This window comes from Pezoporus wallicus, unplaced genomic scaffold, assembly GCF_028554395.1.
Source record: "Pezoporus wallicus isolate ANWC-B61680 ecotype Strahan unplaced genomic scaffold, APGP_CSIRO_Pwel_v1 contig_8776, whole genome shotgun sequence".
Taxonomy (NCBI): domain Eukaryota; kingdom Metazoa; phylum Chordata; class Aves; order Psittaciformes; family Psittacidae; genus Pezoporus; species Pezoporus wallicus.
In genome coordinates, this window is record NW_026639091.1 from 1099153 (window position 1) to 1112649 (window position 13497).

The 13497-nt window shown below is 53.8% G+C and overlaps 1 protein-coding gene across 3 annotated transcripts in view; it reads right to left on the reverse strand.

The window, feature by feature from the left end:
• The window catches only part of ATOSB (atos homolog B), a 35599-nt gene extending 25472 nt beyond the window's left edge, over nucleotides 1–10127 (reverse strand). The window contains exon 1 of one of the 3 annotated variants that reach the window (XM_057413626.1): nucleotides 10111–10127. The gene's annotated coding sequence lies outside the window, so the exon portion shown is untranslated. Of the gene's footprint in view, nucleotides 1–7385; nucleotides 7485–7511; nucleotides 7776–10110 lie in introns of those variants that run through there. The other 2 variants (XM_057413625.1, XM_057413623.1) reach the window with 2 other exon arrangements.
• Nucleotides 10128–13497: the final 3370 nt, after the last annotated feature.

Below are 13497 nucleotides of genomic sequence, written 5' to 3' on the forward strand. Positions count from 1 at the left end.
AGCTCTGTCTCCCAGGACAGCAAAACAGAGATTAAACTCATTATCCCCTATCACTTTATGGCGCAATCTTTTCATTTCTCTGTTAACACACATCTGAGACGTATCGAGTGTCAGGCAGGCTCATTCCAAAGGAAATTCCCTGCTCTTTCCTTACAAGGATTTGTGCAAGTAATGACTTTTTGGTAGCAAAAGAAAGTCCAAACCAAATCAAACCACCACCATCAACCATCCCCCCCCAAACCAAAAGCACTCCAAAACTCCCACTTTAAGGCTTGATTAAGGACAGAATTTGACTTTTCTTTCAGACCACAACTTTGGTCAGACCTTTCCCAGGCTCTGGAGGGAAGAACTGAGTGCTCTCCGTACTGCTCACACTGGTGCAGCTCTATCACCAAGGCCTGGGGTTGTGTATTGAGGAAGCTTTCAAGTGGGAGATGCCTTTTTCTTCCCAAAAGTGACCAGCACATGAACACAGGCATTTCCTGGTAAACTGTTCCTCCTTGCTTCCAGCCTTTCCTACAGAGGTGGCCTCTGATAGCAGCCTTCCTCCGGAAGCACTACTGCGTTTTGCTCTGCTGCTCTAACAGTATGATATTGAAGGGAAACAGAATTAAGCAGAGCTGTGATCTATAGTAGATCATTCCTTCTGAGCTGCCAGGGAGATAGCTGCACAGGAGAAAGAGACAGGAGCTCTGTTTCCTCAGCAAATCTAAGCCACGAAACACCCCTTCGGTTACAAGGAACAGGCGCAGCAGCAACAGGAGCACTTTCAGGGGGCCAGACTGATGCCGCTGGTTTCTGTGTCCTCTCTGTCCAGATTTATCACAGGACCAGGCCAGACCATTGCAAACACCTTAAGATCTCAGGCCATCAGCGCAGGGAGGATGTCAGCAGACCAGACACAGACAAAAAGCCTGAGAACATTCTAGTTCCTCAAAAACTGCTCATACTTTCAGCTGTTGCTGCTCCTAGAAGACGAACTGAAAGCAAAGCTCAGACCCAGTACTTGATGCCATAGCAGCTTTGTTTTGCCAGGTGCCACAGCAGTAAGGACTTTGAGCTTGCCCTCCCTACACCACCGGCCCAGCTATGTTAACCTCACCAGCAGTGCAAACACTGGTGTAGAAAGGACCGGAGTGACCGTGCTAACCTGCCTGTGCTGTGCTCTCTGCACTGCTACAGCTCTGCTGACTGGCAGGAAGAAACCCCCATTGCACAGAGTCCAGGCATCTTCTCCACTTCCAAGCTGAGCAAAGAGTTGGCTCTTGCAAGCTATTTGTTATGCACCTTCCAGATGGGGCAATCCACACAGCACTGCTGGGCTCAGCTATCCTCTCACAGGCTAGGGAATGCAGAAACATCCATCGAGTCATAGCTTCCTCTTGGTTCCAATGATCCATCATCTCTCTGCTGTAATCCCCAGCTCTGTTTCCACAGCAGCACCATTCAGGTTGCTCCTGATGCCCAAAAGGACACTGGCCACTTGCTCAGCACGGTGTCCCCACTGACTATTAGCAGGTTTGCACGTCCATGACTTGCCTAAGGCGATGGCAGCGGTGAAGTGCAGCAGCACGTAACCCACACAGGACTTTCCAAACTTCAACACCGCAGCTCAGCCAGGAGGAAATCTCTCTTGGCTGCCTCTCCCTAAATGCTTATTCCAGCACTGCCTGTCTTAAATACTCCCCAGACTGGGAGAAGAGTATGTGACCACACCACCTTCGGGCTTTTCTGATGCTTTGTGCTTGCAGTAGGAACAGGCAAGGCAGTAAAAGGGACCAGCGCTTCAGAGATGACACAGTTATACCCCATCAGGTCACAGCACCCAGGAGTTGAGTCTCAGGCAAGGTGCTGTAAAAATGGCAAAAGAAAGAGCACCACCTGCCCTAGAAACCGACATTCATACCCCAGCACACACCCATAACTCAGAGCCCTCTCTCATGGGCTCTGCATCCACTTCATGCTATGGTTCATGGCACATCTTGAGGCCACAGTCTGGAGGGCAGATCAGAAACAACAGGCTGTATAAGAGGGGTAAGAGGGAAGTACAGTTTGGATTCTGACCACTCTCCACCACCATCCACACCCATAATACATTATAAACACCAATTCTCATACCAGGTGCTGAAGGTCACATATGTGAAGAGCAGTGCTCAAGATGCTGATCTGGAATTGCCTTCAGGGTCAGGTACCAGTGTCCCAGCATCCTCCATGGGAAGCAAGCTGTTCCCCTCTGAAAAGGGAAGGAACCTGCAGGAAGTGGGAGGGAGGGAGGAAGCACACTACTGTCTGCTGCAGACAGCTTTCCCAGAGGCTCCATGTTCCAGCTTCCACCTCCTAAATAAGGAGGTGTTCTCCCTTGGGAACACCAGGGTCCAGAGTCCAGGGGACATTTTACAAACGCATCCAACCTGTTCAGGAGTTCTAATCATAGAATGGTTTAGGTTGGAAGGGACCCACAAAGCTCAATTTAGTCCATTTCCCTGCAATGAGTAAGGACATCTTCAATTAGATCAGGTTGCCCAAAACCATGTCCAGCCTGGCCTTGAATGTCTCCAGGGATGGTGCATCCCACACCTCTCTGGGCAACCTGTGCCAGTGTTTTACACCCCCTTTGTAAAGAATTCCTTCTTCACATCCATCTCCCTCTTTCAGTTTAAAACCATAACTCCTCATTCTGCAGCAACAGGCCCTGTTGAAAAGTCTCTCCCCATCTTTCTTATAGGTCCCTTTTAAGTACTGAATGGGTGATCTGGAACTGCAGCATTGCACAGCCTCTACAGATCTTTCAATCACCCTAAACAGGAGAGGGACATGATGGCAGATTGGGAATGGTGAAATGGTTTTCAGGGGAGTTTCTGAGGCTTTATCCCCTCGTTCAGGGTGGATGGAGAAGTAACAGCTCAGGCTGTGACACTTGTAAGCACAGGGCTGATGGGCAGCTCACAAACAGGCATCCTTTCCTCCCCAGTTCTGCCTGAACATCCCAACCCCAGACAAACTGATCACAGGCACCACAGCAGCAACCCATGACAACCCCACACACGTGAGCTCAGAGCATCCTCTGAAGGTGGAAGCGGTGGGGCAGGCTTCTTCCCCTCTGTTCTGGGCGCAGAGCTGCAGGCAGGGCATTGCAGCTCTGTGAGCACTGACCTTTGGGAGGTGTAATGGGAGAGCTCTACAGATCACACAGCCATCCACACTGAGATGGGCAAACTGCGCTTGCAGCCAGCCTGTCCCTTCCGCCCAGCTCGCACACAGGGCTTTAGGCACATCACGGATAACAGGTCAAGTCACAGTACACAACATGGCCAGGCTGGAGCTGGTTTCCTGACCTATTCTCTCTGCACAGCGGTATCACGATGTTCCCTGCTTCCTTCAGCAACAGGAGCCAGCTCTCCACCAGCACGTGGCAGTGGGTCTGCCCAAAGGCAGCTTCAGAAACATCTAACCCCTCCTTTACCTGCCTCAGAGGGCACACTAGGGCTTCTGCTCTCCCTCACAGTACAGATACCCCAGAGCAAGGCAAACTGGCTGTGAGAGGTGGATGGTTCTGTACAGGGCCAGGCATCCTGGGAAGACACATGCATGACTGCAGCCACTTACATTGATTAACTGAGGATAAGCAAGGGCAGCAGAATGACTTGCTTTCCTCGGTGGTGCAGTGAGAGGGCTCAGGAGACTGGTTTTCTTTCTGGTTTAGCCTGCTCTGCAACTCCAGCCTTCAAACACAACAGGTCTGCAAACAAGAGCTGCCTGACCGTTCCCCAGTGAGGGGCGAAAGAAGGGAGGAGGTGGACAAAACACTGCTGGTGGAGGGGAACAGCTCTGGATGCTAGATGTCATGCAGGAGCCCAGTGGTGCTGAGCCCATGGCATGGCTGCGATGGGGCTGCATCAAGAGCTGTGGCAGGTTGTAGGTTTGCCCTGGCTACTCCTTCACCGTGCGCTGCAGAAAGCACACAGCAGCAATGCTGGCTGTGGCAAGCTGCCATAGCAATCCCCCCAAGCACGCTCCTGCCTCCCTTGTCTCTGCTCCCCCAACCTTGCTGTCCCCTCCCCGCTCCCCTACACATAAAACCTGCTGCACAACATCCAAATGCCTCAACGTGCTCCTGAAGGGCTGTTCATCACCCTGAGGAAGGAAGGGAGCTGAGGTGGAAGCACACTCCCCAAGCATCATCCCCACATGTTTCTTGGGCAAGGTGCCTACTCTGTACCTGGTGCCTCACACCCCACTGTGTCTGGTCCTAATGCATGACACAGCAGCCAGACTTGGGGTGTAGAGGCCTTTCTAGCTGCAACCCCATTGTGCTGTGGCAGGTGGGGATGCTTCAGCATCACTGACTGTCCCATGCTGCCTTCTCCATGGTGGTGACTCACAGCCCTTGCTCAGCCCAGCACAACACATCTGCCTGCAGGTCAGGAGCTCTTTCCACCTTGTCTCAGTACCAGCTTTTGGTGGAAATGGGGGTCCCAGACTCTTCTTGCTGCAGGCTGGCAGGCACCTCCTGAGTGTCTGCTCTCCAGTCCCAGCCCATTCCCACTTCAGGCTGGTCTGTTCTGCTGCTCCAGACCTCTCTGTGGGCTTGAATTAGAGACAGGATCTTGCTTTGCTTCCTGTCCTAAAAGCTGCTGTCTACTGTTGCTATGTGCTGCTAAACAGTTACCTAACCTGGCACGTAAACAGAGTTCCTTTCCCTTTCACCACTCCCATACGGGTACAAGATACATGGAGAAGAAAAAGGACCCTCCTGAACCACACTCACGTGCAATACGTGATATCTTTTAATTAATTAATCCAATGACTTAATAGAATGGCTTAAAAACCCAAAGCCTTCTAAAGCTCTGCTTCCCTCTCCCTTCTGTCCTTCCCCAGATCTAGCAGGGCCCATCACATCCAGTTACATCACTTGTGGGTTACAGCAGAGGCTATTGAAGCCTCAGTCCTGATCCAGCATGAGTCACAGAGCTCAGAAGACTGTGCAACTTCCCTCTGATATCATCAACCATGTCTTACACGGGCTAAAAATAAAGACAGGCCAAAACTGCAGAGCCACATCTTGCCTTGACGTAAAACTTAGCAAAGCTCAGCGCTTAATGAAGCTCCACTTGAGTGAGTGGAACACAGAAAGTGCAGAGGCCAAAAGGCTTGGGTGTACAAACAAGATAAAGGCCAAGAGGCTTCATTCACGCTGTGCTGGGCTGGGGAACAGAGATGGCAGATGTGCAGCAGCCAGTCAGCAGTACAGAGAGGGCTAGAGCTGGGCTCTCATCACTCCCGGCTGTGGGCTTTGGGGTATTTCCATACCCAGGGGTTCCGCAGCACTCATCTGAGACAACAGGAACTGAATGCTGCATTTTTAGCAGTAAAAGACTGGAAAGCTGCAGCCTGATTCCCACCACACAGTGTGTGGGCACCCACAAAGCAAGGTCCAAAGTGTGCACGGTGCTAAGGCTAAAAAAAGGGGTCACACATACATCTGATATGGCTTAGACGCTTTAGGTAAGTGAGGAATCCAAAGTTCTTCCTAACCCCTGGGACACTATGCTCCAGCAAAACCTTCACACATGAGGGTACGGGACTGTCACATAGCTCTTAGCAGGGAGCTGTGGGATTGCACACAAATAGGAGCTCAGAGGGACACCGGCAACGTTCGGAGACCTAAAATTAGCCTCAGCAGATGATCCTCTGCTCCATTCTTGGGAGCAGCAAGAACCGAACAAGGATCCAGCTGTCCCAACACTCCCATGAACAGGGTCTTCGAATGCCCGACCTACTTGCAGCAGAGATGGTAGGGCAAAGAGGGGATTCCTTGCATAACTCCAGTGCCAATACTCACATGGGACACAGGACCCCATCTCTGAAGGGGAGGGCAGCATTTTCTTGGTGTTTCCAGGGGAAAAAAGACCTAGTCTTAGATGAGCTGGTCGGACCAAGGAGTGATGGCAGCCCACACAAGCTAAGAGCAGACTGAAGGATGTTAGGCTGACCACTTTCTATTGGAGATATAACCTCCACTGTGCCTAATCTTTGAGTCTGCCAGTGAAGCATTCCATCCTATTCCAGACAGGCACTGCAGGTCTGTCCAAGGGTGTGCAAGTTGTACCAGCTTCCAAACGAATGCCAGCTGCACTAAACTGAACTAACATGATTAATTCAGTTCAAATACAAGTTCACCAATATCCCCTGGGTTAGGCGATATCCAAACCAGAGAAGAGGTCCATACCAAGAATAAGTAATGGAGAAGCTGCTGCATTACACATATATAGGAGATCTGTTGTCCAATACCAAGCTGTTTGCTCAGCAGGGCAGGGTGGGGGAAGAAAAGTGGATCCAACATGGTGAGCCTTGTGTTAAAATGCCTCTTGTCAAGAGGCAGCGGAGCCCTGAGGAGGGTGCTGTGAGCTTGGTGGACTGGGATCTGCAAGCAGCTCCATCAGAATTGAGGGCAATCCTTTTATCTGTTCTTAGCAACATAACATGTGTCTTTACCATCACTAAGAGACCACTGAGCAGGTACTGCTGATTAGTGAGACCTCACCTGGAGTACTGCGGTCAGCACTGGGGACCCCAGCTCCAGCACAAGAGGGATGTGGATGAGTCCAGAGGAGGCCACGAAGATGATCCAGGAGCTGGAGCACCTCTGCTACGGAGACTGAGAGAGTGCAGGCTGAGAGAGCTGGGCTGGTTCAGCCTGAAGAAAAGGCTGCTGAAGGGGAGACCTTAGAGCAGCTCCAGTGCCTGAAGGGAGTACAGGAAATGTGGAGAGGGGCTTGGGACAAGGGCCTGTAGGGACAGGACAAGGGGAATGGCTTTAACCTGACAGAGAGGAGATTGAGGTGAGACATTAGGCAGAAGCTCTTCCTGTGAGGGTGCTGAGGCACTGGCACAGGGTGCCCAGAGAAGCTGTGACTGCCCCATCCTTGGAAGTGTTCAAGGCCAGGTTGGACACAGGGGCTTGGAGCAACCTGCTCTAGTGGAAGGTGTCCCTGTCCATGGCAGGAGGTTGGAACTGGGTGAGCTTTAAGAGCCCTTCCAACACAAACCATTTCATAACTCTGTGATAGAGAGCAAGCTCATGTCTGCTGAGAGCTCTGGGTGAAGCCTTATCTCTGTTTGCTCAGGTGAAGAACAGCAACCAGCAGAGACCAACAGCTGGGATACGCTCCCATTCCAGAGTCAGGACACAGAAGCATGAGTGCAGCAAAACAGCACAGTCTGCAAGCTCCCAGGAGCTTAAAACTCACTGCCCTTGAGCTCCCAACAACTGGTGGAGGGTTCAGCAGTCCTGGCAGCACTGGCTGCATACATCCCAGTTCCCTTCACACACTGCCAGCCAGGCAGGAGGCCGGAGCACCCACTGGGCTGTAGGAACACCTCACCTGGGTGACACGTACTCTGCAGAGCTGCCCCTATGGGCCACAGAGAGGAGAACACAGGGCTCCCCTCCTTCTTCACACAGCCCTGGTGAAGGAAGAGAAACCAGTGATGATGGAACAGGTGCTAACCTTGGTGTAGGGCTGAAGCAGAGGGGAAGGGCAGCTCTCAGGTGTCAGCACCCACAGCGTGGTGTTGGGGTTGCTTGCTCTGGCTCCTTGAGTCACCTGGAAAGACAAGTGCACAGATACACATTCATCTTGGCTGGGAATGTCCTGTCCACACAATAAGGCTTTCCAAACACCGGTTGGGCAGTAACTGCTCATCCAACCAAGTGAGTTAGAGGCCTGCGCACAGAAGAGACAGACCCCGAGCACGGCAGCACCTTAAATATCCCACTACATCTTCTATCAGTGCTGAGGCTGCCCATCCAGCTGCAGCCCTGACTCCTTCCTGGGATCCCAGTCATCACCTCAGTTCCCTGTGTGACTCCGGGTAGATGCCTGGTTGGCACTGAGGGAGGGCTGCTATGGTCACGTCCACCATCCCCCTTCCCCAGATTCCAATGGGAAGCAGAGGCCTTTCTGTGTTTGCTTTGTTCTCCTCCACCCTAAGAAGGGTGCTCTACCACACAGGCTTTGCTGGTACTCGAGTGGGTGCCAAAACCAAGCTGTGGTCCTCACAAGCCACCCATTAAACCACCTCGCAGAGACACATGAGCCAGGGCAGGAGGGCCAGCATCACTGCTGGAAAGACCCCATTCCCAACAACCAAATCAGACCAAGCCAAATCCAGCACTGCAGCGTTTCCCAGGCTACAACAAAGGGGGAAAACGACAACTGCTTAATAGAAATCTCCGAGGGGCCTGCCAACACCGTCACAAAGACGGTGTTTAAGCCTGCTCCCCGGGCTCACAATGCTCTAATTACAGACTACTGGAGACTGCACTGCAGGGTTAGGTCCTCGTGCCCAGGAGGTCCTGAAAACCAGGATGGGATCAGCCTCCCCAAACCAGGTCCGACGTTCCCCTGGCTGCAGGCACGATGAGATAAAGCTGCTTAGGGGCAGACCCGGCTCCCCAGCCTGCCCTCCTGTAGGGGCCACCACCCCACGGTACCACCGGCAGCATACCGCAGTGCCCTGGGCTCAGCTGTAACAGCTGTGTTTCTCCCTCCTAGTGTCTAGTGCAGGGCTGTGTTTTGGCTTTACTCTGACAACAATGCTGATAACACATGGATGTTTATAGTTGTTGCCCAGTAATATTTACCCTGACCAAAGACTTTTCAGTCTCTTATGCTCTGCCAGGTAGGAGGGGCTCAGAAGGTGGGAAGAAGAAGAGACAGGACCCCTGACCCCAACTATCCAAAGGAGTATTCCATACCACAGCACGTCATGCCCAACATAGAAACTGGGGGGAGTCACCTGGAAGACCCAGATCACTGCTTGGGTCGTTCTGGGTACTGGTCAGCGGGTGGTGAGCAATTGTATTGTGAATCACTGCTGTTTATTGCTGGTTTATTTTCCTTCCCTTTTTAGTTCCATATTGTCTCCCCTTGTTATTTCCCTTATCATTATTTTTAGTAGTAGTAGTTAATAGAAGTGGTTTGTGTTATACCTTAGTTACTGGGCTGTTCTTATCTCAACCCATGGGATTTACATTCTTTCCATTCTCCTCCCCATCCCACCAGGAGCCAGGGAGAAGAAGAGAGGGAGAAGCGAGCACGGTTCTGAGTTACCAGCTGGGCTTAAACTGCAACACTCAGCTCTGACCAGAGGCACAGCACCAGTGAGCAGAGCACAGCATCTACATGGTGAATGTGGGTAGGCACTGCCACAACAGCTTACTGGTGCACCAGCCCTTAACACAGTCACAGAGACACCCAGGAAGTCTGTGCTCCATGTCACTTGCACCTACACAGCTAGCAGTTCAACCTGCACCAGTGTCCATGAGAGGTCCCACCTGCAAGCTGTACCAGCTAGTCACCAGGGACATGGTTTTGGAGAGCTTAAGCAGTAAGTGTTGCATGTGTGTGTGTAAGCATAGATATATAAAACCTTCCACCACTTCCCTGCTCTACCGCAGTATCTTCCAGAGAAGGCTCAAAAGGCTCTCTGCCTGAGTTAGTGACAAGAATCGCTGTGGACATGGCTGAAGTACTGCCACGCACATGCTGCTGCAGCCCAGGACACAACAGCAATGTATCCAACAGGAACGGGTTGAAAACACTATGCAGGAAGAATGCAATTACCCCACATGGACTGAGGCCAGTGGATCTGGATTATCACCTAGGCTCTTGCATAAAGGGCTTTGCATCTTTGTCCACTTCCAACAGGAAGAATCACAAGGTTGACATCAGTCCTGGCCTGGGACACTGATTCATTACTAGAAAGCGCTTGCAGCTGAATCACTGGCTCACACAGGACTCCTCTGAAGGCTTCCCATCCAAGTATTGTTCTACCACCATGCTGCTTAGCTGGGGGGCTGTGCAGGCCACAGCGCAGGCGAGTGTGACTGCAAACCGCTGGATAGTCCTGAAAAAGCTCTCTGACATGCAGAGCATGTGAGCTCAGCTGCCCTTCATTCAGGATTCACAACCAGCTGAAGACACTGGGAGAAACAGGGGGAAAACATGTTAATTGGCAGCTGGGCGTTCAGGAGGCCAAGCAAGGGAGACTGTGGAAGGGAGAAGCAAAGCCAAAGGGAGAATAAAGATTTGCAACGACACATACCAGTCGAAGAAAACCGTTGTTAAAGCAAACCTCAAACTCCGTGGGACCAAGTTCTCTACAGGGTACATTCACCTGGCTCGCTTGTTCACAAGAGAAAGCAGAATGGGAAAACAAAGGAAGAGAGCTGGTTAGAAGACAGACGGCACTGCAGGCTGAAGGAAGCAACAGGAACGCCCGATGGTGTTAGCAGGATGCAGGGACCACACAATTCCATAGAGCAAGTGGTCCCTGCAAGTGATGCAAGGTGGGGAGGGATAAGGCAACCCCCCCCAATACAGAAAACTCACTACTCGCTGCCAAGTAACCTGCAACAACACCCTCCACAGGCCACTGTTAACGCACAAATGTCTCCCTTTGGGATTTCTCCCACCTTGCCTTGTCCTGACTCATTAATTCCTCCAGCCATGGAAGCCTCTGAAAATTTGATTACAGCTCCACTGACCGTGTGCTGAGGACATAAATGGCTGCACTTTTTCTTTTCACATACCTACAAACAACAGGTTTTCTTGTTCTGCACCCAGGAAGCGACCTGGCCCCCAAACACTGTGTGTTTCCAAACTGAACACTTATGGAGCCTACCAAATCTAACAGGGGACAAGCATGCGCAGACCCAGAGCAGTAAGGGCAGGTAAAGGACTTGTGAAGAGGGGACAGCCATTGACTTTGGAGAGTCAGATCAATAACTATCCCCTTGAACCACCCTCAGACTCAGAAGCAGTGAGGAAGGTTTGGGCATCTCTGGCCTCTGCTACTCAGCATGGCCATACAGAAACATGCCAGGCCAAGCAGCTGGTAGGAAGACCAGGGGTTCAGATGTGCTTCTCTGCCCTCAGAAGTGCCTTGAACACAGGGAAGCAGCTTCCTTCCCTCCTCCTGCTCTGACTGCTCAGAAGACCCGAAACAGCAGGAAGAACAGAGGCTGGGAAAGCTCAGCACCACAGGAGAGGATGTATGGACGAGGGGCTCAATCTGCCTTGGAGGAAGCAACACTATCAGTAAAGGTAAAATGATTTGCTATCCATTCCTGGAGAGGGCAGATGTGAAGAGCAGAGCACTGAGTGCTGTTCTGCCCAGGCTGCTGCAAAAGGCAGGGCTCCTAACGTCAGTGCAGAACGATCCCCCCACTTTCCTTCTGGCAGTGAGTAAGAAATCTCCCATACAGGGAACACAAACAAGGTGGTGAATGGCAGAGCTGGAACAGCCCCAGCCCTGCCCCACTTGCAGGCCAGACCTCAGTCCACAAGCTCCCCAAGGACCACAGCTCTACAGCTGAGGTGACAGGAGGCCTCTGCTCTCCCCACACACCCTGGCCACCCCAGAATCCATGGGGAGGGATGCATTTGGGCCCCATGAGAGTCAGCAGGAGACTATCAGAACACTGTGGGAGCAGAGGAGGCAAAGGCAGGTACTGTCTCCTCCGCAATCATCCCTTTCCAACCCAAACCCTGTAGGAACCCTGCTGCCCTCAGCACATGCAGAGCTGCCAGGAGGCTGCAGCTCCCAGCCTGCTGTCTGGCTGTGCAGAAGCTGCATGCTGGGACGTGTAGTCCCTGCCAGGGCCCCACCACTCGCTCACGCCGAGACCCGCAGGATGGGAATCGCTGCTGTGCAACAAGGCGGTGACAAGGCTTTACAGGATGACTTAATTCTCCCCATCCTCAGCCTCTTGCCTAAAAAACAGCACAGGCAAAAGTGACTCCAGTGCTATGACGCTGTGAGTTTTCCCCTGTTTCACCTGCCAGACCTTGTTCACCTTCTGTGTGTGTTACCAAGTTTGCTCAGGCTCTCCTTTGTGTCAGGTTCAAGTCTGCTATACTCTCCACAAAGTCCCAGATTCCCCTCTTTGCTAAGGCAATTCAGACAGAGGACAGGTCTGTCACGAGATCTTTGCTTTGTCTGCTGCTTTTTAAAGCAGCACCGAGGGGAAAGTGACTTTTAAAATACCTGAAGACAACAGCACAGCATTCTTCTACCATAGGCTTTTATACAGCAGCTCCACAGCACACTTCTTCCATTACATAAAAACCGAGCCTATAAACCCCAGAGACAACTCCATGCCCCCCATCCACATCATCTGATGGATCCCGTTCATAGGTGGGTTGGAAGGAAGCCCACGGCCCCAGCTCCCATCACGCAACATCTGGCACTGCCCAGAGCACGCGGCGTGATTTATGTACAAATGGGGTGCCTCGCCCGCAGCGGAACGCTTCAAACCTGCCCCCCCCCCCAGGTCTGTAACTGCAGATGTCGGGTGGGTAAATACCCACCCCCCCGCCGTCCCTTCCGCCCGTGGCGGCTGTCACCAGAGGGCAGCAGGCCTCTCTGCCGTTCACATCCGCTCCAGCGCTGTTTTCGCAGCCCCACTCGGAGCCTGCGGCTCACCCACCGGGTGGGCAGGTGCCGGCCACGCAGCGCGGGGGGAGCCGCGTCTCCCGCTCCCCGCATCCCCCGTAGTCTCCGGCATGGCCCCACCGACACGGACACCCCCCCCCCCCCCCCCCATACCCCCCCCCCATAATGGTCCTGGGGGACCAAAGCAGCCACCGAGTCCCGACCACGGTAGCTTCAGCGCGGAGGAGGAATAGGGCGGAGGGAGGCCCCATCCCTCAGGCAGAGCCGTGGCAGGCTGTCCCTGCCCGTGTCACTGCGGAGGGGACGTGGCCGGGGAGCTCGGTGGCGGCTGGGAGCCAGGATCCCGGGGGGGGGGTGTGGACGCCCCGCCGCAGTGCAGCACCCCTCGGTTCCCCGAGCCCTGCCTCTGACTGTCCTGACACAGCCCCCCCAGCACCGACCCCAGGCGGGAATGGGGAGGGAGGGCACCCAGCCCCCCCCCCCCCCCAACGTGCTCTGCCCGGTACCCCCCCGGGAACACTCCGTCCAATGCTTGGTACATCGCACTGCCGGGCACAGCCCCCCCGGTCTCCCCACAGATCTTAGCCCCCCATCTCGGCCACTGTCCTGTCCCCCCCCCCAGGCTCACAGCCCCCATTCCCGTCACTGTCTCCCCCAAGCTCAAAGCCCCCAGTCCCTGTCACGGACCCCTCCGCTCACGGCCCCACATCCCTGTCACTGTCCCCCCAAGCTCACAGGCTCCCATGCTGGTACCGGACTCCCCCCCCCAAGCTCACAGCCTCCCATTTCGGTGACCCCCCCCCCCCCAGCTCACATCCTCCCATTCCATCACGACCTCCCCGGTACTACGCGCTGACGGTCCCCGCCGACCGTGGCCCCTCCCGGTCAGGGCTCCCACGGCCCCCCCAACCTCCTGCAACCTGGGGGGCAGTTAGCGGGGACGGGGCGCACCCCCGCTTCCCACACCGCACAGGCGGCCCGGCCCTGCTCCGTGTGCCCCGGCCCTGCCCGCCGCGGCCCCGCCGGACCCACCAG